General features: G+C 35.3%; 1 pseudogene; it reads left to right on the top strand.

Moving 5' to 3' along the window:
- Positions 1–15227: 15227 nt before the first annotated feature.
- LOC149228931 (villin-4 pseudogene) lies at positions 15228–16687 on the top strand (annotated as a pseudogene).
- Positions 16688–26967: the final 10280 nt, after the last annotated feature.

The following is a 26967-nucleotide window of genomic DNA, read 5'->3' as shown; positions in this document are numbered from 1 at the left end:
ACCCTAGACCTGAAGAGATTGGCCCTACTATTGCAATGGTTAACCTTGTGCTTGCAAGGGCTGACCTTGTTGATATACATATTGAGCTTGCTGTAGAGGTTGACCTTGTTGTTGCAAAGGCTGACTTTGCTATTGTAAAGGTTAACCTTGTTGCTGCAAAGGTTGGCCTTATGGATACAAGGGTTGAGTAGGTTGCTGAACAAAATGAGTTTGCTGCTGCAAAGGCTGCTGATACAGCTACAAAGGTTGCCCCTATTGTTGCAAAGGTTCCTTTACTGCTCTAACAGTTGCCCTTGCTGCTGCAAGAGTTTCCCTTGTTGTTGCAAGGGTTGTTGGACAATTCCTTGGGATATACATTGAGGGTATTGGTAATTTACGAACTGAATCTGATCATATCCACCAGGAATAATGGATTGACCAAGCTAGACATAAGCTCCTACTTGTGGAGTGTAAGGTGGATTAACCAAGGCTTGCGAACCATAAGGGACATAAGACTGTTAGAGTGGAATTTGAGCCATATAAGGCTGTTGATACTTGATATTACCCGGCTTGGATGAACCAACAGAGTTAGGAATACCACCAGAATAAGGTTGATTAACACCAACCATGTGATTTTGTAATCCACTCACATTGGTTTCACCTGATACAAGAGGAATGTTTGAATTTTCCCCCCTAGGAAGTGGCACATTCTATCCACTTAATGGAGGGGTGGAAGAACTAATTGAAACCTGACCTGAAACAGTCATTTGTACCAGAATGGACCGTTGAAATGACAGTATAGGTTGCGATGGAATTGTAGGTTCAATGGGAACAGAGATGACAGTAGTTTGTACAGATATTTGAGAGGTCGCGTTTGAAATAAACGAACCAGAATTAGGGATGGCACTGGAAGACAAAATGGGATTTTGAGACAAAGATGAAGCACTAGGAGTTCCTGAAACTAACTGGGCTAGGGTTGTATAACCAGGTGGAAACATGGGCCCACTAGTTTCAGGAAGTGTGTGAGATGAGACTCTTCATGTAAAAGGAAAGACTTATGGAGGAAATTCATACCCTTGTTCATCATCGACATGAGGAGTATGAGTAGTAGAAACTCTGACTGACCCGGAGAAGAGGTTGGGATCTCATGTTCTGAATCCATGGGTGGAAATAATTAGTGAGGAGGAACTTGAGATGTACAAGGAGATAACTCCAAAGGAACACCAGGACAGTCGTAAGGACTATAAGGATGCTGAGGAGATATCACAACATGATCAAATAACAGATTCGACTGATATAAGACAAACCTATATAGACTCTCAGGGGTTTCTAGATCAGATTCTTGAAGTGACAAGGAATCTAATGGTGGTGGATGACAAGCAAGGGGCTGAATGCTTGGGACACTCCCAAGTTCAAAAAATTGAACTTAAAGTGACTAAGGAAGTTCCGGGTGAACACCTTGTGAAGACCCTTCAATATTAGACAATGAAGGGGAACTTTGGGGTGAACTCAATGGTTCAGCCATGATGACTTTCTCTCAAGAGAAGGAAAGGAAAGGAGATTTGTTGAGAGCTGATTAAAAATAAAATTTACACTGATTTACACAAGATTGGGCCAAGAAGCAACTGCATGGGTTTGACATGTTATCATGGGCAGTTATGTTTAGAGACAAAAAAATTTCCTTTTCATGTTTTAAGAGTTGAGAAAAGGACGAAAGGTGACTCTAGTGGCTTTCGTTGGTTTAGAAAGCTTGAAAGGACAAGTGATGGATGATATTTTCAAATTTAAGGAGTCATGAAAGATCTGAATGACTACTTAGGTAATTCTAGGCAAAAAGGAGTACCAAGTAACCGTGAATTGCAATATACACCTTAGAAAATAAATTTACCAAGGACTTGGAAAATGTGAAGGTAATCTCCCTGAATGATGTGTTCGGTGTATCACGTTTACAGGGCGGTAGACTCAACTTCTTATGGATAAAGGTTTGCAAGCTATGAGGGTCTCCCTTTATATACTTGACGTTATGGGGAGCACAAGTCTCTGCTAGCACTATCTAATGCAAGAGGATTGTGAACGACAGTTGCTAAGTTTTATAGACACCGGAACACGTCTCTAGCCTAGAACACTAAGTATGAACGTTAATGTTTCAAATGCTCCTTAGATTCATTGATGTAAATTTTAAGTTTATCTTTGAATTAAGTTTCAGTTTTGAGGGCTCAACGATGTAACCTGCTCCTAGAATGCAAATAAATGATGAAAATGAAACTTTTCATCCAATGAAGGCTATTCTAACAAAGGAAGAGAAACAACCAATAAATTCATCAAACAATCCAAAAGCATCAATAAAAACTTTTCAATGTAATAAAATGAAATCTAATATTTCATTCTACTAAAAAATGTAATGCCATAGAAATGAAAATCTTTTCCTTTTCACTAAAGATGCAATCAATGCAAACTAGTGCAAAAGAGCGAAGAAAATGCAAGCAATTCAATAGTCATGAAAATATCTTTCACTTTCTTATTTGAATGCAAGAAATATTTCAAAAATACTTCAATGATATACAATTTCACTTTCCAAAACACAAGAATAACAACAAGCACTTCCTTTCGATTCAATAAAAAACAAACAATTTTGTAATCTATTGCTCACCAATGGAACTAAAGTGACTTTCAAAGCATCTACTTGATTCAACACTAATGAAAAGAAATTTATACCAAAGACCCAAAAGTGACTTGCAAAGGGTGTCTAGACGCAAAAAGTCTCTTTAAACAAAGGTAATTGATCTCTGAAGAACAGACCAATGAGTCAATGAAGGGTGAGCTAGAAACCCTAGGAACCCTAGAAAGAAAATCAAGCTTCAAACACACTTAAACCAAAGTAAGAGGCAATTGCAGTTATAAAAACATGTCAATGAAGAAAATGACATTATAATCACACTGAAAAACCACTGCTAGAAGGAAAAATATTGAATTCAAGAAGAAAAACCCTAATTTTATTAAACTTCTGGGATCATCGCACCTGTCATAGGGCAAACAACAATAATTGCAATTGTAATTAAAACATCCGCGATGTCATTGTGACTGTTAGAGAGAAAACCACGATAGTCAAGAAAGATGAAATAAAACCAAAAAATCGTGAAGATCATAAAAAATAAAGAACCTTCAAGCAATCACAAGTAAGTGAAAAAAGTTACAGACAAACTAACAAGCCTAAAAGAAAATGGTTGGTCAAACTCAACACAAAAGCGGGATGAAGGATTGAAAGGAAAGGATCATAGGTTCGCCAGTGGAGTTTCCATTTTGTTGTCTAGGTAAATCCTCTCTACAGACAGAGATGATCCCTCTATCCCAATGTGTGGGTCTAGAAACCTAAGTGACAATCTATGAGGCACTTTCCTAAGTTACAATTGAAAAGAGAGACGAACAAGATGACCTACCTTGTTCTGATGTTATCAACTCATCCTTTTTTGAAGATATCGAATCACTTGCGTCGCAGGATCATTTCTACTGCTCACATAATTTATGCACCTACAAACGAGATCAAGACACAAAAAAGCATGCAAATACAAACAACATATTCAAAGGCGACCTACTTAACTGATCAAGGAATGTTAAGATAGATGATACGTGAGCATACACATCAATGGAAAATGAGCCAACAATTGTATATTAATAAAAACTAAGGGGAAGCATACAACCAAGCCTTGATGTTGATAGGATCTCCTTGAAATTAATATCCAAGTCCAAGCTAAGCTCTCCAAGCACTCCTTCTCCAAGTCAAATGAGTAGCATACAAGTACAATCTTAGCATAAGGGTGAAAATAGACATAGACCAACCATTTGGGAATGGGAGATGATGAATATATAGGATGGGAAAGGGAGTTAGGATCTCTCTAAAGATAGGAGTAGGCCCTTATCTCAAGGAGGTAACTCATAGGGATAAGACCAAGAGGCCAAGTTTGGAGAATTCGACCTCATCTTTGTCGAACAACCTCCAACTCGCTGCTCTGGAAGCTTCTAGTATCATGAGGCTTCTCATTCTCTTTGGGAAAATTACATTTTTGGGATCATCGCAGGTATACAAGTGAACAGAGTGATGTCATCACGGGTCAAGTATAGTGCAATAGGCAATCATCACTGGTTTTAGTCTCTTAAGGGCAATGATTCTCAAAGTAGGGTTTTAGAGCTATTTCCTTTAGGGGAAGAATTTTCCAATCAAAACATTAGGAAGCATATGAAATGCATATATAAATGAGTACACTGCATGATGGTCATGTTTTTGCCACTTCGGCATATGTCACAGGGAAGTACAGGAGGTGTGACAAAATACTATGTAACACTAATGGATAATTATGATAGGAATATTTCCATTGGTCGATAGTTTGTCACACCAGAGACTTTCCATATTGAGACTTTTTTATGTTGAATTTCGAGTCTTTGAATATTCCAATATCCATTGTTGTTATTTGATAAGCCTAGGTAACTGAATTATTATTATAAACTGACAATATATCACACTAGGATAAACCATACTAATATTTTTAGTTAAATGGGATTTCTTATTCTTCCAATACTATAGCGTTCTACCACCATTAGTTAATGAGCCTGAGTAACTGAAATATTGATGTCATTCATAGTCTATCATATCATGACAAACTACATCAGATCATAACATTTTGGGTTTTATTTCTTTTATTTATTTGGTGTGATTGACCATCGATGTAAGGGATAGTTGAATCCCTTGTGTCCAGTGATGTGAAGTGATAGGAATTTCTCCCTTTTGTTTTTTCCATTAGACTAGGATAGAAGCAAATGGCCTTTTATTAGAAACTCTAATATCATTTTTTTTTGGTAAGTGCTAAGTAATATAGTGCTTAGTTATATGGAACACTTAGGTATAGCATTTGGGTGGTTAAGTTTTTAACCTCGGTAATATCAAAATTCTTGCTAGCATTAAGCAATCGCTAGTAGGGAGATGGGTTTATGCATTTGATCTATAGTTTGATGAAAAAAAAGAGAAAATGGAGACGAAATAGTTAAAGTTGAATTGTCATGAGGATAAGTCATTGGCTCCAATTTGTATTATCTCATGAATTAATCATTATGGGAGGCAACCAAGTTTGGTATTGTGACCCTTCTAAACATTGGTTAGCCATTACCTAATTGATGTAAATATATAATAATTCCAAGACAAAAAAAAAGTAATGAATAATGCATACCTCTACATCTATGGAGAGAGTTGATTTACTTATGTCGTGTTCCATTTCCATTGGTTTAGTCTATCTCACTATTGTTTAACCCCATAATTATGGAATTTCACTTTATTAATTCCAATACTCATTATAGGTGTAGATTAAAGGGCACATGTACTTTGGTTTGTTTGATTGGATAATTATTACTCCCTGTTTATTCTGCATTAAAACACTTCAAAATGCCTATTACTGATTCACATTACCTATAGAATTGCCACCATTATAATTTAGAATGATATGCAGTAAAGAGGAAATAAATAAGTACTTCAAATAGTTATTTGAAACCCAGTAGATGACAACACAACTATTATATTGTGTTCTAGTAAAAAATTTCATCTATATATAGGTTATTCATATAAATTTCAATATTGAGAACAATGGAAGAGTGAGTGGAAATCTAATTAATTCAATTGTAAGTGAAAGTATACTCAATATAACATCCATTCATTTACATGTACACATTTATGTTATTCCATGTTTGGAAATATCATGACTATCTCACATTGACAAATAAAATTTAACCTTCATCAAGTAATTTAGTTACTAATAATATTTTATAAAAGGCTACATATGAATTGAACCAACTTAATACCATTCACCATTAATCCTGTGTTTATCTACATATAGTCCCATTGGAAGCCATTCATTTAGTATGTCTTTGTCCCCATAAGAAATCCCCCCTGGGGAAATAATCCTTTTACCACTTTTCTTAGTCTAGGGAATCAATACCGTGGGACTACTAATCCCTTCAATTTTATTCCTTCTTGTAGAAATTATGCTATGTCGGGACCATATAGTCCATCTGGAGGCCCGTCTCTACCTCCCAATTTGTTTGATTATAACCAACTTCTATTTCTTTCTTTACTTGATTGTTAGATTTTGGTAAACTCACAACAACTATATATACCATTACCTTTAGTGGCCACCTATTCATGTGAAGTTACCTTTAGAAATACCTAAATTCAATGGAAAGTTTAGAGAGAACCTAACCATGCACATTACCACATACCACATGTGGTGTTCATCCAACTCCTTAGTGGACCATAGTATTTGTTTGTCGCTTTTCTAGCGAACTCTAAGAAGTGACATTGAGAAGTGGTTGCGTCGAGAGGCACCCTACAACCCAGTGTAGGATAGATGTGTAGATATTAGATGTTAGATAAATATCTTTTAAATTCAACTTTTTTATATTGTAATTTTGTTTTTATTAATAAATTTAAAAACAATATTTTCTATAAAAGAAAATCATAATATACATATCACATTAAAATATATAACATATAAATAAGGTTCAGTCTAACTTATAATGAAATAGACATTTTAGACGAAATAAACATTTTCACTAGAATCTGCAAAACAATTTCGAGAAAGAATGTGATATTTTGTTTTTTAAAACAAATTTATGAATGCATAAATAATTTCAACACCCTGAAAAACCCCCTAGGGCACTTGTATTCTATAAATTAAAGAACTTAAACTCAAAATAGAGAACCTAAACTCAAGTTTTTAAAAATTTATGCCAGATTTTGCTTAAAATTAACTAGAAAAAATGTCATGAAAAGGTCATTTCATCTATAAGTTTGATGAAGCCTATAAATAATACTTATAAATAACATCTTTTCCTGATGTTGAACCACATTGGTTGGTTAGAAACCCATCAACCAATCAATCCAATGTGATTTCTTCTGGTTCTTTTTTTCAATTATGCAAATTGACATCTATTTTACCATATAATTTAAAATAATCATTATTTAAATTTAATTAATAAGCCCATAAAAATTTAATATTTACAATATAACAAAATTATTAACCATGAATATTATTAACTTCTAAATAGGTTTTTTTACAATACCATGGGCCAATACCATGGCTTATCAATACCACATACCCAAAAACCATAACTCAATTTAATATCTCTCTCTCTCTCTCTCTCTCTCTCTCTCTCTCTCTCTCTATCTATCTATATATATATATCTATATATATATATATATATATATATATATATATATATATATATATATATATATATAGATATATAGATATCAAATTTAATTTTATAACATTTTTTAAATTAAAACTTAATACTTACAATAAACATACAATATAACAAGATTCTTAACCATAGATATTCACCCCCATTTTACCATCGATATTATTAACTTGTAAATAGGCTTTGTTACAATACCATGGGCCAATAACATGGATTATGAGTACCACTTTCCAAAAAACCATAACTTATTTCAAAATTAAAATATTTTATTTTAATTTTATTGTAAGGCGAGGTCTTCTCTGGACCTCTGGCCCACTATGGTAGAGATGTCATGTCATGATTAACATTTTGACTAATTCAAATTACATAAAAATAAAAATAGAAATTGAAATTAAAGCAATGGAATTCTGTCTTTCCTCGACGTCCTCAAAATTTTGGTGTTCTCAACACTTTAGCAATTCTGGTTTTAAGAGTTTCTAATGAAAACCATCTTGATGATGAGAAAACACATCTCCTTAATTTTTTTTAATAGTAATGGGTACAGTAGGCACCAATGTCTTAAGGCTTTCCTTAAAGTTGACAAAGGTCCTAAGATTAAAAAAGAACCCATGATCGATTTTCAGGTGTGCATCTCCTATTTATCCAAGGATCACTGATAATATTGTGAGGATCCTAAGGAAGCATAAGGTTCCGTCAACCTTTAGTCCTTTAAATACCATCAAGAGCTCCCTAAGATCTATTAAAGACCTGGTGGACCCTATGAATATGAAAGGTGTTTATAACATCCCATGTTCGTGTGGGGCTCCCTACATATGTGAGAGTGGTTGCTCAATTAATAAAATGATTCATGAGCACGCAACTAACCTCACGAATGGTAGGACTCGTTCCTCAGCTTTGGATGAACATAAAGAAAATACTAAACATCACATATGCATTGAAGAGACCCAGGTCATTGCTAGAATTAGTCATTTCCATCATCGAAAATTCAGGGAAGCCTTAGAAATCAAAAGAAGGCCTAGTAATCTTAATAGAGATGATGGTTGGAAAATTAACAGATGTTGGGTCCCTGCCCTGTCTTCCTAATTTAATTTAATTTAATAATTTTAACTTAATTGAATTTATTTTTCATTTCATTTTAATTTAATTTATTTTTAATTTTATATTTTTATTGCCGATTTTATAGGTTTGTTGCATTGATTCTTATTTTATTTATTTAATAACTTTATTTTATTTTATTTTTATATTATTATTTTATTTATTTTTATTATTCAGGGATTTTTATTATTTTTAATTCGTTTTAATTATATTTTTATTGTTTTTTATATTGATCATTCAAGGAATTTTTATTATTTCATTGATTATTCAAGAAATTTTATTATTAGGGTCTTGACTCCATGTTTTAAGTATGATTTTGACTAAAAAAAATATTTTTAATTTTATTCTTATTTTAATCTAAATATTTGACTAAATATCTAACCATAACTTAACATTTGATTTGATTTTAATATAATTTAATATAATTTGATCTAAGTAATTAATGTTATATATTAGATTGAAACACATCAATAAAGATTCTCTTATGTGATTATTGCTTAATGTTTTCCTCAATTGTCAAATATGGATTAGAGAAGCCCGAATTCGAACATAAATAACTAGCAATTGCACCAGATGTTGCAAAGGAAACATCATAAGGCATAAATTCGAGAAGCATCGTGACATATAAAAAAACATTGAAGATAAAAAATAGTAAACAAAATGTTATTCAACTATCTTAAATCATAAGCAACAGTTTCATGTGAGTTATTAAATCCTTGAAAGTGTCCATTGTCAGTGGCATATCTTTGAAGTGACAATTCATTCAGTAGTGGAGAAACTTTTGGAGGTCCTTGTGACCCAACTGAAATTTGATAATCCTCACCATATCCAAAACCTTTAGGTAACAAACCATTATAACAAAAATCACCTGAGAAATTGTTGGGTCCTGCCTTTTCAGACATATAATAACAGCTTGAACCACCTGAAATTTGAGAATCATATTCTATTTTTTGTCAAGCACAACCATACCAATTTTCACCATACAAAAACTGAGAATCCTGATTTTGGCGACTAGCTAAGATATCTCCTTCCGAAACATTGTGAAAATAAATTATGGGTATAGCTAGACTGACACCAAAGCAAGAAGCTAGTTCTTTACATGTAAAATATTTTGGTTGTGTTAGCTCTAGTATAGGGATCACCCCTAGCAATTCAAGCATCCATGAGAGATCCTTATCATCATTAGCACCATTAATTTGACTTGAACCACTGAGTTCAGGCATAATGTTGAAAAATCCATCAGATGCACCATTGCTAAAGTAAGTAAATGGTTCACTGCTTGAGAGACTCGTGCATTTATTACCATTTGAAAAGGGAGTAAACAATCTTGAAGACATAGTATTGGGAGTTGGTGGAGAGGACAGATCAAAAGAACGAAGTGAGGAACTACAAAGAGCATCATATACCTTCATTTAGTGTTCATTTTTCTTAGAAAATGGATATTTTTCATCACTAATAGAGCTTAGATAATTTTGCACAATATAGTTTTCATGAATGGTAGGGAAAATGTCTGAATTATTTTGAAAATCTTTTATTTGTTCACTTTTTGGAATCGACTGTTTATTCTCCAGCAAATAACTTGCAGGTTTGCAGGAAAAGGGTTGTGGGGATTAAACACCATCCTGAACCAAGGACTAGGGTAGTTAAACAAATGAATATGGTTGTGTCAAATGCTAATGGTAACCTCATTCATCTGATCCTAGTGAATGTAGTCCACCATCAAGCATACAAAAACTGTAAGATGGAGAAGGCTGAGAAGGCTGAGTAGTAGCTGGTGGAAAAATTGTTACATGTACAAGAACTTGGAAAAATCTTCAGCAACATCCTCAAGAGTAAGAACTATATTGTCAATTTCTTCTTGTCAACAACACCGAGTGATTCAAAATATTCTGAAAGAAGGTAAAAAAGGTTCAATCCATACCAGGTATTGGGATATTTGGAATGCTAGGAATGCTACTCGCAAAATCAAAATTCAATAAAGCATCTCTAAGAGATGTTAACTGAACATAAAATTTAGGATCAAGCACAACCTTGGAGCTAATCCCATCTTGATCCATCATTTCAACATTTAACAATGTCACTACCTCTGAATTTGTAGCTTCCACTGATATGAAGCTTGTAGCATGTTGAATTTCTGAAGCATTGTCAACAACGTGTCTGAAAATCCTCAACACTTCCTCCAGTAGGTCCCTGAACTTCTGGAGAACACGGAATTGTTTCTAGGTCTACATTCCTACTCAATTTAGGATTCTCAATTGGTATTTCTGTAGTTTGGTATTCTCTTTAAACTATATTGAGATGGAGCCATCATCCAAACATGCCATCCCACCATCATATTTGACCAGCGATCCATAGGCGCCATCACACATTTATGAATATGAAATAATTTTTTATTTAATACACAGAGATAAAAAATTAGCTATTCGAAGTGCTTTCACATTAGAAACAAATACTACAGGCTTATAAACATCAAAGAGATTTGAGATTCGATGCAATAAATGGGATTCTGAGTGTCCTGTTTAACTATCATGCATTTGATAGCAAACTTTCTACACAAGAATGATTGAAAGTTCAACTTTCTATGGAAAAAAAAATATTATAATGAAGTTTTTAGAAATAATTAACATAGTTTAATAGGATACAACTGGTTTAAAATAGTAACATAGTTTAATAGGATACAAATAATTTAAAATAGTTAAATCATCTCTATCATAAAGTAGAAAAGTGGTTGATTGAAGCAAGCAATGCCTTTCTTGAATAATTTAAAAAGTTTGACTCAAAGGAGATCAATAGAAACAATTATGCATAATGGTGATTATCATCTGAGAAGTTTGTATGATAGAGTCTGTTAGCACTTGAAATTTCACCTCAGGCTGAGAAAGGTAAACTTCAAGGCAACATCAAACCACTTAGCCTCGTAGCTAGCCCTACGGGGCAGGAGAGGGCTCTCTCCAGTCTATCTCGGCAGAGATCTTCAACAGGCAGAGATAACCAATAAAGAACACTAATTTTAGGCTAGTAAACTGATAAAAAGGTTTGATTTGGGATTTTTAGGGTTTTGGTGGAAAGTTGGGGAAAGACAATTCTGGGTGCGGGGATCGGACACAGTTTTTGCAGGGGGTTCTTTGGGGCAAGGTAGGAGACTGTATTGATGCCTTTGAATTAAGTGAATGGATAGGAATGACTGGTGAGGAGCTAAAGAGAGCAAGAAACCTTCAAGAGTTCTCTTTAGACAAATGAAAACATAAATATTAAGCAAACTTAAAAGTAGAGCATGGCAATCATGAATTCTACTTTAACACTTCATTTGCCTAATTTGTAGAAGGAAAAGTAAGAAGATGATTCACATAAAAAACTTACAAGTAAAAAGAGAAACACACCATCAATACATGTAACCACAGGAATCCCAAAAAGGACTGCAAAACCCTGGTCTTTCTTCCTTTGCCAAAATTGCAGAGATACAATGAGTAATACAATAGAAGCTTTCTCCCTCAAGAGTCCAACCTCTCCAACCTCTGAAAATGACTAAGAAAATACATAATATAGGCAAGTCAAACCATTCCCTTGCCTCTAGGGGTCGATCTCATCCTTCTAGGATCTGTTTCAACCAATTCTAAACTGAGCAATAAAATCTAGGCAGTCAAAACAACTTGCCTCTATAAGCTAGGAAACCAATTCATTCATTAAATTTTTGACTTTTTATGAATGAATCTTCTAGAAGAGATAAATAAGTGCCATGACATCATAAAATTACATTAATTACATCAAAGAGGGTGAAAAATCCCATCACAAGTCAAAACTGGTCAAAGTTGGGCGAATTCCTGAGTTGTAGGTGCATTTCTGTGAAAACTGCCCAACAGGTCGCGCCCTGATCCTGAACAGGTCATGCACCTTTGGAGCTGCTTTTGAGGCACGTCCAGGTGTCCAAATGAGGCAAACGTGGGCTTGTTCGAAAGGTCTGGATGTCTAATTTCCAACCCAAGCGGAATTTCTGAATTTGGTGGCCATTTGCCCCTCCAAAATTGCAATCTCCCAAGACTGCTTCCTGTGTGTCAAAAAGGTGGCAGCAAGTCATTTTTTGCATGTTTTTTGACCTTCTGGAGGCTCAAAACTTGATGAAATCTCTTGGTAATTGCTGAGCAGGTGTATCTTTGCATGAAAAATCCAAAAATGCTGAGTTTTCCCGAAATGGAGTTGCCCATCGAATAGGTCGCGCGCGGCGCGCGACCTGTTGGTGAAGAAAACCTGTGTTTGGCACAAAAAAATCACAATTGACAAAATTTTCTCCAAATTTCTTGAAATTTGGGCTGGGAGTCCCCAATAAAGTACCATGCTCAGTCAAAGAGGCTTTGGCCAAAATTTGGAGTGGATCGGGCCTTTTCCGTCGTTTTAGTGCCTTGGCCAACCTCCTTGGATCTAGCGATTGTAATTTTGACATTTCTCTAAAACCATGACACCTGTGCAAAACGTGAAGGAGGTTATTCTTCTTTGGCATGTTATGGAGAAAAACCTCTCTCATTTTTCTAAAATTCATTTTTTATTGCTCTGAAACGGCTTTTGAGTGAGACTGATCCCGATGTGTGAAGCAAGCAATTTCGTGGAAATGAAGCGAAATGAAGGGGATAGGGGGATTCTAAATTCTTGGGGAAATTTTTGGGAGTGGGGAGGGATGTTAAGAAGCAGGGGAAAGTGGAATCATGGAGATTGAGTGAGGGGAAGGGGTCCAAAAGGCCAAAACACAGGCCCAACCTAGAAAATTGCCAGGTTGTAGCTAGAAACTAGGGTTTGTGCAAAAATGAGGATTTTGGGGGATCTCAGTGATGGGAAGCATTTGATAAGGTATATGAAGGATAGGGGAAGGTGTATGAACATCTGGATACAAGTTTTGCCAATGATTTGACCGTCCAAGAGAAATTGCCTTCAAAACCCTAGGAGAGGGAAATGACCTTGCCTAGGTGCAACTGAAGCATGAACAAGGTGTAAAATGACACATTAGACACTGACATGATAATGAAAACCCTATGAATGATGATAAAATCAGCTGAATGGTGACATGGACCAACATTTGGACAACTTTAGAAGGAGTGAAAGCAAACCCTAGACCTAATGCCTAGTGACCAAATTTTGCTTGAAGACTCACTGAAATGACAAAATGTGACCTTGACACTCTGAGACCACTTTGTAAGAGCATATTTGATCACTGGAGGAAGGCTGGAAAGACTGACACTAACAGAGTCCATGAATGCTATTTAAGTACTAGCCTGTTAATGTTATTGTTGAAGGTAAAATACTTTGTGCACTTTTAAAATGCTACTCATCCTTCACAATGTGAGAAATCCTTGCATCTATAGAGATTGAATATTATAGCAAAACATAATCAATAGAAATAACATGTATGTTGAAAATAATGCATTCGAAGTAGAGACATTAACATTGGCTCAACTATATTCAAAAGAACAAAAAATAGCTTGCTGGACCACATCATAAAGTTTGAACACATTAAAAAATTACTAGTATTTTGGGAAATAAGTAGATCCCACATAACCTCCTGCCATGGCATTTTTTGCATTGCTTTCGAACGCTTTTGGGTTATCTCTCATCATAACATAAACTTCCTAGTTAAGGGGATCCTTGTGATTTAGTTGCTGCAATCAATATCACACTCGCCATGGTAAGTACTATATTTGAAGTTTGAACATAAATACAATTTTTTATTAGAATTGAAAGCAATAACTAAAAAAAAAAAAACCTACACCAGAGATATCATAATAGAAGGTAGCCCCACAATCTTCAAAATCTAAGTGCAAATTATTTGTAACTAGACATATTAGAATCAATAATATGTTGTGATTTGAAAATTTGTAGAAATAAGGAAACTTAGTGTGAAGAGATGATCCAACCCATAAATCATGGTGTTTATATTTAGGACATGCAAGATCCCAAGAAATACTTTAGTTATTGGAGCTGTGCAATGTTTTGATGTTCACAGTGTCTCGTTGACTTGAAAAATGTAAGTGTAACTCCTAGAGTTGAAACTTTCGGGTTCCATAATAGTCGATCTTCTAGAGTTGTTGGGTCTTGAATATTGTATGAATCTTTTCTTGAAAATGTAGGTCAAACTTTCTCTTGAAAATTGTAAATGATGTTGCAAGCCCTAGGTGCACTGAATATAAGAATCGGTCTAGATTCTATCCTTTGTTGGAATTTATAATGTCGCATGAACTACTGTAGTTATGTGAATTGTTGAACCGATTATCCACTATTGGAGCACGAGTGTACTTGATTGTAATCTGTGGATTGACTTCGAGTTATTTGATGATGGTCTGTTGAATTATACAGTGGGAATTCTTATAGCAATGTGAACTGCTCAATGTTCTTCAACACTAAGCCCCAAAACATATTTTAGCTCTTCAACAAAGTTTAATTTACAAAATACATGAAAAGAAACAAAGGAAAATCAAAATGACTGTCAAATTCTCTAGACATGGATGTCATGAACAATCTATAGATGATTTGTAGGAACCATGGCCTCTTCTACTTGAGATATTTTCCAATCGCAATGTTTTTCATGACTGGTTCTCAAAGACCTTTGAAAGGGATGGGCCATCTTCTCAGTCCCTTGAAGATGATTGGCTTGAAATTGAGAATAAAGTTAATATAATTCAACAATTGAACCAGATATTGTAACCTTTTAGGCTACATCATCGGGTTGAAGATGTAGAGGGGTCACTACCACAAAAGTTATCAGTGGTATTGAAATGTAAAATGAATGTCATCCCTTCAAGGTGTTATTTATGATTGGATCAAAGCAACAGGTAGTATTAGGCTTGATCCTCATAATGAGGCCAAGAGAATATCAGACAGTTCCAAAAAACAAATTAGAGCATAGGTTCCACTGCAGAACAGGTGTATGGAGCTGCGAAAGACAACAACTTTAAAAAGTGGTGTTTTTCACTATGATATCCATTATTGGCTTGGCAAAGATACAAGTAAGGATGAAGCTGGTGCAATAGCCATCAAGACTATTGAATTGGATGCAACTCTTGAAGGACATGCAGTGCAACATAGAGAGAGTCAATGACATGAAACATATAAGTTTCTATCATATTTTAAGCCTTGCATCATACTGAAAGAAGGTGGTGTTGCTTCAGGATTCAAACATGTCGAGAAGAAAACATATTCAGTTTACTTATTTGCATGCAAGGGAACACATGTTGTGCATGTGACAGAGGTGCCTTATTCTTGGTCATCTTTAAATCATGATGACATTTTTATTCTTGATACAAAATCCAAAGGATTTCAGTTTAATGGATCCAACTCATCCTCTCAAGAGAAGGCTAAAGTTTTAGAGGTTGTTCAATATATCAGAGATAATTATCATGATGGGAAGTGTGAAGTGGCTACAATTGAGGATGGAAAATTTGTAGCTAATCCCGAGACAAGGGAGTTTTGGAGTTGTTTTGGTGGCTTTGCTCCTGTTGCCAAAAGTCCAGCAATGAAAATGAATCACAACCTGAAGCTCTTCCAGCAAAGCTATTATGCATACAAAAGTTCATGCAAAACCCATTGAAGGAAATTCATTGACAAGAGAAATGTTGAACACAAACAAGAGATTCATGTTAGATTGCAGAATTGAGATATTTATTTAGATGGGTAGGAACACGTTGCTTGAGGATAGAAAAGAAGCAAGCTAAGCCGCAGAAGTGTTGATTGCCATTAAGCGAAATTTGAAGCAAGCTCATGTAACTCGTATTATGGAAGGATTTGAAACTATCACGTTTAAATCAAATTTTGATGCATGGCCTCAAAGTACATATACAACTATATCTGAAAATGGAAGAGGCAAAGTAGCAACCTTGCTGAAATGACAAGGATTTAATGTTAAGAGCCTTCTCAAAGCAACTCCAGTAAAAGAGGAAAATCAACCATTTATTGATTGTACTAGTAATCTTCAAGTTTGATGAGTAAATGGTAAAAACAAATTGCCTATGCCATCGAGTGAACAATGCAAATTTTACAGTGGTGATTGCTATATTATGTGATACACTTATCCTGGAGAGGAAAAGGAAGAATACCTGCTTTGCACTTGGATTTAAAAAGGGAGTGTTTCAGAAGAAAGAACTACTAGCCTATCACTAATGAGTAAAATGGTCGAGTCATTGAAAGCACAACCGGTTCAGGCTTAAGATCTTTGAGGGCAATGAGCCCATCCAATTTTTTTCTATTTTGCAAAGCTTCATTGTCCTTAAGGGTGGACTTAGCTCTGGATATAAGAGGTTTGTTGTTGTACACGATGATGCATTTACGAGAGATTTGAAAAAATTTCTTATCATATGTGAATTTTATAGAAAGCCAACTAAATATCATTAGAAATAGAGAAATCTACCATATCCATGGTAGAGCAGAAGAAAAACCTGGGGCAGATGACAAACCTAATAACCATTGAGGGTCAATTTCCATAATTGCTTCAAATGCAACTTTGTTTGCAGCATCCCATAGATTTCAAATTGTAGGACCTCCTTGCTCTGAATCCTTGCTAAATCCATGGGTTTTGTTTAAACAAATTCATGAGTTGAGTAGGTAATTCGAAACAAACTTCCCATCTACACCCACTTCTTAGATTGTGCATGAGCCATAGAGGACTTTCACAGCATAGGAACATAGGATAAATGCGAAGGGGTTGCATTGAGTCTTGTTATTCTATTATTATGTTCGAATTGTAACTAAATATTGGTCCTCAATCATATGGATGAGGTTATTTCAATCGTCTAACATCAAAATCAAGGGCTCAAAAACACTCAGGTGGTAGGGGAGGAGAGTTGTTTTTAGAGGGAATTCCTTACAATGTAAAAATATTAATGTAATTTAAACATTTTAACTTGGTCAAAATCAAGAAAATAAATAAAAATAACAAAATAAAAATAACCCTATAAAAATAAAATAAAAATGGCCTACGGTATTGAGAACCCAGGGTATTCATGTAGAATCAAACTAGCCTAGATCCTTCTTAACTTTGGATCTACCAAGGGTGGAGAGGGATCAAATCTCTTGATATGCAAATCTCTTTTAGAGTGAAAATAAAGTTGATCCCTCTTGATGCTTCATAGATCCAGAGTTAAGATGGATCTAGGCTAGTATATAAAACTATATTAGGCATCCTACCATGACTATGGCACCTTGGTGAAAAAATTACTAAATCACTCTTAGTTACCTTCATGATAAGAGATCGTTTCCAACCTCTATCTATATTTAGGCAAGACACTTCCACCCAAATTTCCAAATTCATTTATGAGTAAAGGAGATGTAAGTGGTTGATTAGGATGAATTATTGATCAACTTCTTAAATATTGCTTCACTTGATCCTTGCTACCTCAAATTTGCAAGGATGTCTCTATGTCTAATGTTCCAATTAAGGATCAAGCCATCTTGCATTCCCACAATTTGACATTATTTATTCGTAGTTGGGCACATTATATGACATCATTCCTAATGCTCCTTAACCATCAACTAATCCACCATTCAAGATTAAGACTACATGTTAATGGTATGATTGGTTCCATATTCATAGAATTTGTGAGACAATTATATGCTCAATTGCACCAAATGATTCTCACAAATCAGTGTCTAGCTTCTACACCCAATTCTCAACAAGCTAAGTCTTCTAAACACCTTGTTGAGTCCACACAACCAAATAATCCTAAACAACCTAGTGAAAAAAAGAAAGATAACAAGAAAAGTAAACCTTCTAAGAATGCTCAAGAGACACAAAAAACCCAAACCAACATGGATGGGGTCACAAATCAAAATAAATAAAAAATAAAATTCCCTTGCAAAATATGTCAAGGAAACTCATGAGTGCCCATGCATGGATGAGATTCATCGTCTCTCTGTGCAGTATCCCTATATTTAGTAGCCTATTGTTTTGACCAATCCATTCCTCACCTAACAACAACAATAAATGGTTACAAATTACCCCCCTCATCAAACTATGGAATCAAGAGGGCCAAATATCCAAGGAGGCCCATTGCACATCCTTATGTGCAATGAGGTAGTGAACTTAAATACAAGAGAAAAAAACTATGAAACTCCAAAGAGTAGTTATTTTACTAAGGACTCATTCATACCCACTCAATCCAATGGACCTCTCATAATAGATAAGCCTTTGGAGATAATAATCCACCCATATAATGGTGTTCTCTATTTGTCAACACACAAAACTAATGCTAGGGTTTCCTAAAACTACAATATTGTTGAGAATTTAGACCAAGCCCCATGTGCCATGTCTACTTTAAAGGTTTTGAAAAGTATCCTAAGCAATACAAAGCCTTGTTGACTATTATCGAAAGGGTTGATCCCTCAGAGTATAACCTTTTTACATTTGATGTTAATGCAAGTAGGTATCAGATATCCCATTAGGTAACCTTTTAGATCTTCATTCATGTCCTTAATATGGATATTTATCACACTTTTGTGGATGAAGGATCCTCCACTCATATCATTCTTTGGAACTCATTCAATCAACCACCAAACTCTAAAACTTTGAAACTCATACCTTTTTATCTAATGGATTTATCCATGCATTCGCTAATGATCTTGGAGGAAAAACCATGATAGTTGATTTATAAGTAGTTGATGCTCCAATTGAATATAATTTGTTCCTTGGACATAGTTAGTTGTATGCTATGACTATTGTCCTGTCATCAATATTTTGTGTTCTTTTCTTTCTCTATGAAGGCAAGATAGTTACAAATGATTAGCTTTCTTATTTCATAATGAATAGGACAACTGCTATGGGAACTATAGTGCCATTTGTTGGTGACATCCCTTCAAGATATGTGAATTTCGATGTGGGTGTGTTCAATAATTCATATTTAATGGTCATATTTTCAATGAAATTCCTTGATATTCCTTCTACCACTATTACTCCCATGCATATTATTGGGTCCTTATTTTTTTTGGAAAATTTTGGTAAAAATATGGTTGCGAATAATGGGTAGTGTAAGCTAAAAAAGTGTATGGGTAATATGGAAGAAGTAAGTGAAGGACCAAATGGTTATGTTGGAATTTTCCAAGTCCGCAAAGGAAGGATCGAGTTGTTATCATTGAAATAATAAAGTGAATGTGGACCAAGCAATTGTTGATCCCATCAATATGGTTAATTGTAACACCATTCTTCGAAATCTACCCAAGTAACCAGCCAATCGGGGTATACATGTGACAAGAGGCTACTCTGATGGGATTCAACCTCCTATGTGACCTTAATGAAGTGGAATTTATGGAAACACAACATACACACCCTCCACATCAGCAACAAGACTCTCAAGAACCATCCCAACCTCTCAAGTAACCAGCCCCTATACCAAGCATATAACTTCCATTAGATTTAAGATAAATTGAAATAAATTCACATCATACCTCATTGGTAACTTGTCAACAAGGTACACTTGTAATTCCATTCGCTTCCTGTCACAACAAGTAAAACTATCATCTTTGACCAAATCATCAAGTTAGCTAAAAAAAAAACCATCATAGATCAAAATCATAAATCACATGTAACCATCATAGACCAAAATCATAGATCACATGTAATCATCATAGACTAGAATCATAAATCACATCCATAGTAAAACTGAAATAAAATACTGATAATTATCCTTTAATCAATCCTTAGCTTCTACTTTTGTCCTTATTTTGTATGCACCCCAGATCGGTTGCCACACCCTACAAACACCCAATTCATGCTCCTCAACCATGTGCACATATACATAGTGTGCCTCACACACATAAAACCACACACCACATAGAAAACCATGCAATACATGTGCCTACACTTGACATACCACAAATACATCTACATCCAGTGTACAACACAACACAATACATACGCCTATATCCTGTGTACACCAACACACAATACATACACCTACACCCGATGTACAACACAATACATATATGTACACAGAGTACAATATATCACATGCACATGTCACGATACCATGACTACACAATGCACATACATAGTACTGCATGTACACAACACAACATGTATGACATACACATAATACCACATATACACCAGTACCACATGTACAACATGTACACAATACCACCTATACACTACACCACCTACACAATGTGTACACAATGCCACATGTACATCATACCACCTATACAATGTGTACACAATGCTAGACATACACAACACCACATGCATGACATATACACAACACCACATGCATGACATATACACAACACCATGTTATAGATCTAACCCAAAATATATGATAATAGAAATAAACCCAAGAATAATAAGATCGAAATAGATGGAAATGATTCTCTTTATTGATCAAACCCTTAAGGTAGGGCAACACCATACATTCACTCCTTAAGGAAGGAGAACACTCCACAAGCCATATGCCTGTTCATACAATAATCCTTGACATTATTCCTTGACACCCCTCCATGTGGAGTCTCTAGCCTCTATATAGGCCTCATACATATAATACCATGGTTCCCTCATACCATCGAACTAATACCATGGGCCCATTACATTATTACTAACTACTTGTGGTCCCTTACATGATATGGGTTAACCACCTTATTTATTACTATGGCCCATCCCATTATTACATTATTACCTTGGGTAGCCCATATTATCCCCCCTAGGTATATAACATTCCACCCCCCTTAGCATGTTTCGTCCCCGAAACATGGGAAGAACACAAATAATAAGATCTATTCAAAAGAGTAGTCCACTGGTACCATGCACGTGCATCTAGCCATCCAAGAGAAAGGTGAACCCTCAATCTTGCTGGTGCCTCGCTCGCTTGAGATGGAAGTTGACCGTGGTAGCTCTTCTGTGTTGATGTGTAGTAGGTTCCATCTTTGCTCCTCTCTATCTGTCCTGTGGGGGTTGTTGTCCTTGTAGCTAATTGGTTGCCATCTTGTTGGTTGTTGTCTTGCGGGGTGATGTGGGTGATGATATGTGGAAGTTTTAACCCATAGTGTCTTTTTTCTTTAATTCACGCCTTACTGGAGCCTGATTGTTATCTGGTGCATGTTGTGGTTCCTGTTGTGGTGTTTTATCTTCCAATATTACTTCAATCACTGAGCCCTCATCTGATGTATCAACACCTGTAACCTTTTCTACTTCAGCCTCTATTTGTGTTTGATTGTTGATCATCATAGGCTCATCATCTGATATGTCAGTCTCTGGAACATCTTTTGCTTCAGCCTCCATGTACTCTTCCTGTTTATAGATGGAAATATCCTGTAATGTATTTTCTTCTTTTTATACCAAAGCTTCAGGAATTTCTTCTGCACATTAACATTGATAGTACCCACAGATTCCATCCAAGGATATCTGAAAACAACATCCATATCATCCGTCTCTGAAGTATAAAAATCACCATGCAACACATACTTATCCATAGAAATCTTCAAATCCTTATACACTTGAACATCCTCATCATCCACTTGTGTGTTTTCAATGTGTTTTTCCGGAACTTGCAATTTTTTGCCAAATTAACATTGATAAAATTATGCTTGCAACTAGGATTTATAGAAACAATGATCTTCTCCTTCTGAATCAATCCATGAACCTGCAATAAGGAGATACCAGCAGAAAATAACCCTTTAGGTTTCTTGGTTTCCTTCTTTCCTATAAAAGTAAAATCTTTGCTAGGCTGTGTGTCTGTCTGTGTGAGCTTATCCACAAGATTAGATTTATGGTCAAAGTGGTCCATAAGAGTTTTTTTGAATGTGTCCCAAGTTAAGGGCCTTCCATAGCAACGTTGATGCCCTTGCCACCATTGCCATCTTTCATTGTCCAAGTACATTTTTCCCACACTCAACTGAGTCTCATCATCATAGACGTAATTCAATTTGAAATATTTCTCCATTTGTGCTAGCCATTTGGCTGGATGAGAGCCATCAAATTTATACAAGTCCCTCAAACTCTGATCTAGGCCCGCCATCACAAAAAAAATTGGCGAAAATTTAAAATGTCACAGTTTAGTCAATATTGCTCAGAATCCCTATTATGACCTATTTTTGGAAATGGAACAACCATTCTGCATCTTCCCATTTGATATAAATCCTGATACAGGCACTGGAATTTTAGATATGTGCTGCAACTCTCCCACCGTCATCAAAATTTCCGCAAAAAAGAGCTAATTTTAAATCAACGATATCTCCCTCATCCGGACTCCAATTCGGCTGATTTTTTTTTTGAAATTGAGTATTTTTTCACCAAGAATCCATATCTGTAATTATATTTTCCAGATCTTGTACCAAGGCATCCATATCTCTGCCGTAAACTCACTGCCCCGAAAAATTGTCTGTAACCCCACGGATTTTTAAATCAGTGATATCTCCTTCATCCGGACTCCGATTCGACCGATTTTTTTTTTTGAAATTGGGTATTTTTTCACATAGAATCCAGATCTACAATTATATTCTATAGATCTTGCACTAGGACATCCAGATCTCCGTCAAAAACTCTCTGCCCCGAAAAATATCTGCAACACCACTGATTTTTAGATCAGCAATATCTCCTTCATCTGGACTCCGATTCAGCCGATTTTTTTTTTTGAAATCAGATATTTTTTCACAAGGAATCCAGATTTGCAATTATATTTCGCATATTTTTCCCCAAAATGTATAAATCTAATCGGAAAACTCGCCGCCCCAGAAAGTTCCTGCAAAAAATAAAAAATTCTCCACTTTTGCCCAAGAAAGTGCTCTGATACCACTTGTTATAGCTTTGATACCACTTGTTATAGATTTGATATAAAAATATAAGATAATGCAAATAAACCCCAAGAAATAACAAGATATAAATAGATAGAAATGTTTCTTTATTGATATCAAAACCCTTAAGGTAGGGCAACACCATACATTCACTCCTTAAGGAAGGAGAACACTCCACAAGCCATATGCCTGTTCATACAATAATCTTTGACATTATTCCTTGACATCTCTCCATGTGGAGTCTCTAGCCTCTATATAGGACTCATACATACAATACCATGGGTCATTACCATGCTTCCCTCATACCATCGAACTAATACCATGGGACCATTACATTATTACTAACTACTTGTGGTTCCTTACATGATATCGGTTAACTACCTTATTTATTACTATGGCCCATCCCATTATTACATTATTACCTTGGGTACCTCCGTTTGTACTCCATATTATCCCCCCTAGGTATATAACACACCACATGTACACAACACCATATGCACGACATGTACACAACACCACCTGCACACAATACCATATGTACAACATGTACACGACACCACATGCTCACAACACCATATGCCCAAAACACTCCATATCCACTATGCGCACATTACAATATGTATGCAACACCGCATATCCAACATGTACATAGCACCATATATACCCAACACTACATATGCAACATTCTCACAACACTATTTGTACCAACCTCTACATAACATTGCATAAACAACATGTACACACACTATATATACACAACACTACATGCGCGGAACATCATAGGTGCAACATGTACAACATATACAACATATACACAATAGTAGTACGACACATAAAAAACCACATTGTCTCTACCAAGTAACCTTGCTTCCAGTGTCTTACCCATGCTTATCTCAACATGCTACATACCACACCATTTTCATTTCACAAATGTATCCCTTAAAGTTCCCTGTCGTAGCATAAACATAGGATTTATACAAACATATAATATCAATTATATCCACATGATACTAACCTTATATATTTGTCCTACTCTCCCTACTTTATTCCCCATAAGACTAGGAACCTCGTCATGCAAATCACCTGCATAAGCAATCATTCCTCCACAAGAATGATCCCTGACACCTTGACATATAGTGACATAGATACATATAAACATACATACATATACATAAACATTAGCATAAAACAATCATGATCCTATCCAACAATGACATACAGACACATATATACATATAAACATTAGCATTAAATGACCATGATCCACGATGACCCTATCAGACATGACATACATACATGTATACATATATAAACATCAGCGTAATCATGATCATAACACAATTACCATATAGCATAAGGTCAAGGTTAAGAGAACTCCTTTTTTTTGTGCACACCATGCACAACATTGAGAACAATCATTCCTAGCATAGTCAAGGCATTTGATGGCTCATATCCATTTACTTGACCTTTCCTATTACCTTTCTCATGAGTGTACTTCCACTACCCATTTACACCAATGGAACGAATCGATCCAACAGATTGTTATATTCTTACCTTCAAGTTCCCTTACTCATGCACCGAGCTTCATTTGAGTCTCAATTACCTGCTAGGTTTCATTCAACTCTCCCTGAGCTCCATTAAATTTCCTCTTTCCCAACCACTTCCCAAGGCTCTCAAACATAAAAATGTATGAATCAACAACAATCAATAATAAAACCATGAAAACCAATAGCAATACGACATCACAAACAAAATGGAATGGCCATGCACAAGACACAAACAAAACTGAAAATCAAGCTCAACAAATCACAAAAGGCCAAAAGCATAAGACTCTCAATGGACACCATGACTCAATCCCCATGGTTCCCAGTGCTTCAAAAGGAAAGCTCAACTTGAGCTTTCTTCAGAATTTCATGGAAATCTCTTTGCCATGCAATCCCCTGCATCATATTTCCATAAACACAGTGCATAAATAAACATAACAATACACAAGTTACCTTACCTTGTTGTTCCAAGCATGTTGCTTGCAACTAAACACATCCATGCCATCTCTCAAGGGACTCCAATCCTTTACCACATCTAGCCATAATTAGAACCAGTTGTTACACCTATCAAATACATATTTATGAATATAACACATATCTTCATAATGTGAGATAAATTCAAGGTTAAGAAGACTTCTTGTATTCAAAGCACTCATTTGTTTGGAATTGCAGTTCCAAACATAGCCAAAGGAATTTTCACCCAATTCCTTTCTTTTAACTTTTCCTTGCTGCAATTGAGTCTTACTATGCACTGCCACATCACCCAACTATTAGTTATATAAACATATCAACTATTACCTTGTCAAGCTAATACCAAGCATGTTTCCTTACAAATTCTTTCCAAATATCAAGACATCATGCATATTAATTTGAAATCAACCTTTACCAAGTCTAACAACCATGTCATACTCAACAATCAAGTCACATTCATCAGTCATAATACATAATGCTATAACTATCACCTACTTACACTCAAGTACATATCAACTATCTCAACACATATATATTAGTACAACCATCTTAAAACAAGATCATTCTGGATAAAAATATTATAGACACATACTCATATCATTCAAGTAATCAAACATTCAGACAACATATAAACGACATAATAGACACCAAATAAATGACATATTCAAACATTAAAACACCAAATAGACGATATAAGAAAACTCATACTTTAATGTATCTCAAGGGAGGCTATCGTATCTGCACAATCAATCTAGATTAGCATGATATAACTTCACAACACATCAACTCAAACATAAATAAGATCATGAAATCCATAACAGTAACTAGCTAACATGTTCACATCATAAGCTCATAAACAATTGTCATTCATGCATAGCAATCACATATGCACAATCGGTCTATATTAGTACAACACATTGTCACAAATAAGTCAAAGCATACCTGAATGTAATAACCCTAACCATCTGCATAGGCCAATCCAGTTTAGCATGATACATATAACATCAATATATTAATGTAATAATCCTAATCCTCAAATTACTAGCATATAACAACAACAAGTTATATATCATGCTCACCAACAACATATAACGTAATCATCAAGCTAACTATCATATAACAACAACAAGTTAACCTATAACATACTCATCAACAACATATAACATAATCATCAAGTTAACTATCGTAAAATTACAATAACAATGCATACAACCATAGGTTACTATCATTCATGACTATTTGACACATGTGCATATGACTACATTAATCAACTAGAATTTATCATACATGTAACCATAAAAATAATAAAATGACAAGTATATAAGTAACCCTAATTCTTATAACAACCATTAACCACATACCTGCATGCCCACCATACAAACCTATATGACGATCTACTCTTACCCCGAAGTTTAGTGCTGCAATCTTGCTCTGGTGATCTACATATCCTGCTCTATCTCAACCAACACATCAACATCATAACAACCAACAACATCATGATGACCTAAAATGCATACAATGACCTCACAATGCATGTTTGACCTACTATACATGCATAAATATAACCATGAAAATGCATGCATAATAACATATGGATAATGGAATGCATAACAAATACATATACAATTGACATGCATTCATGACTAAAGCATCCCAACAACAACATCATCAACCTTCACATGGCGACATCACTACAACCATGATCAACACCATGCAAATGAAACAAGCACATGGACTACAAGCATAAGGAAAACATATGCAACTGATATGAATACATGGCCAACACACTGCCCATGTAGTTTGAGGGGTGAATCATGCTCTGATACCACTCTATAACACCGTCCTCCCACATTTACCCAAGTAACCTGACAACTAGGGTAAACA

Source organism: Pinus tabuliformis, chromosome J (genome assembly GCF_031772625.1).
Source record: "Pinus tabuliformis cultivar Carrire ecotype Pingquan chromosome J, CPIR1, whole genome shotgun sequence".
Lineage (NCBI taxonomy): Eukaryota > Viridiplantae > Streptophyta > Pinopsida > Pinales > Pinaceae > Pinus > Pinus tabuliformis.
Note: the sequence above shows the minus strand (reverse complement) of the source record. Positions and strands in the feature narration are given on the sequence as shown.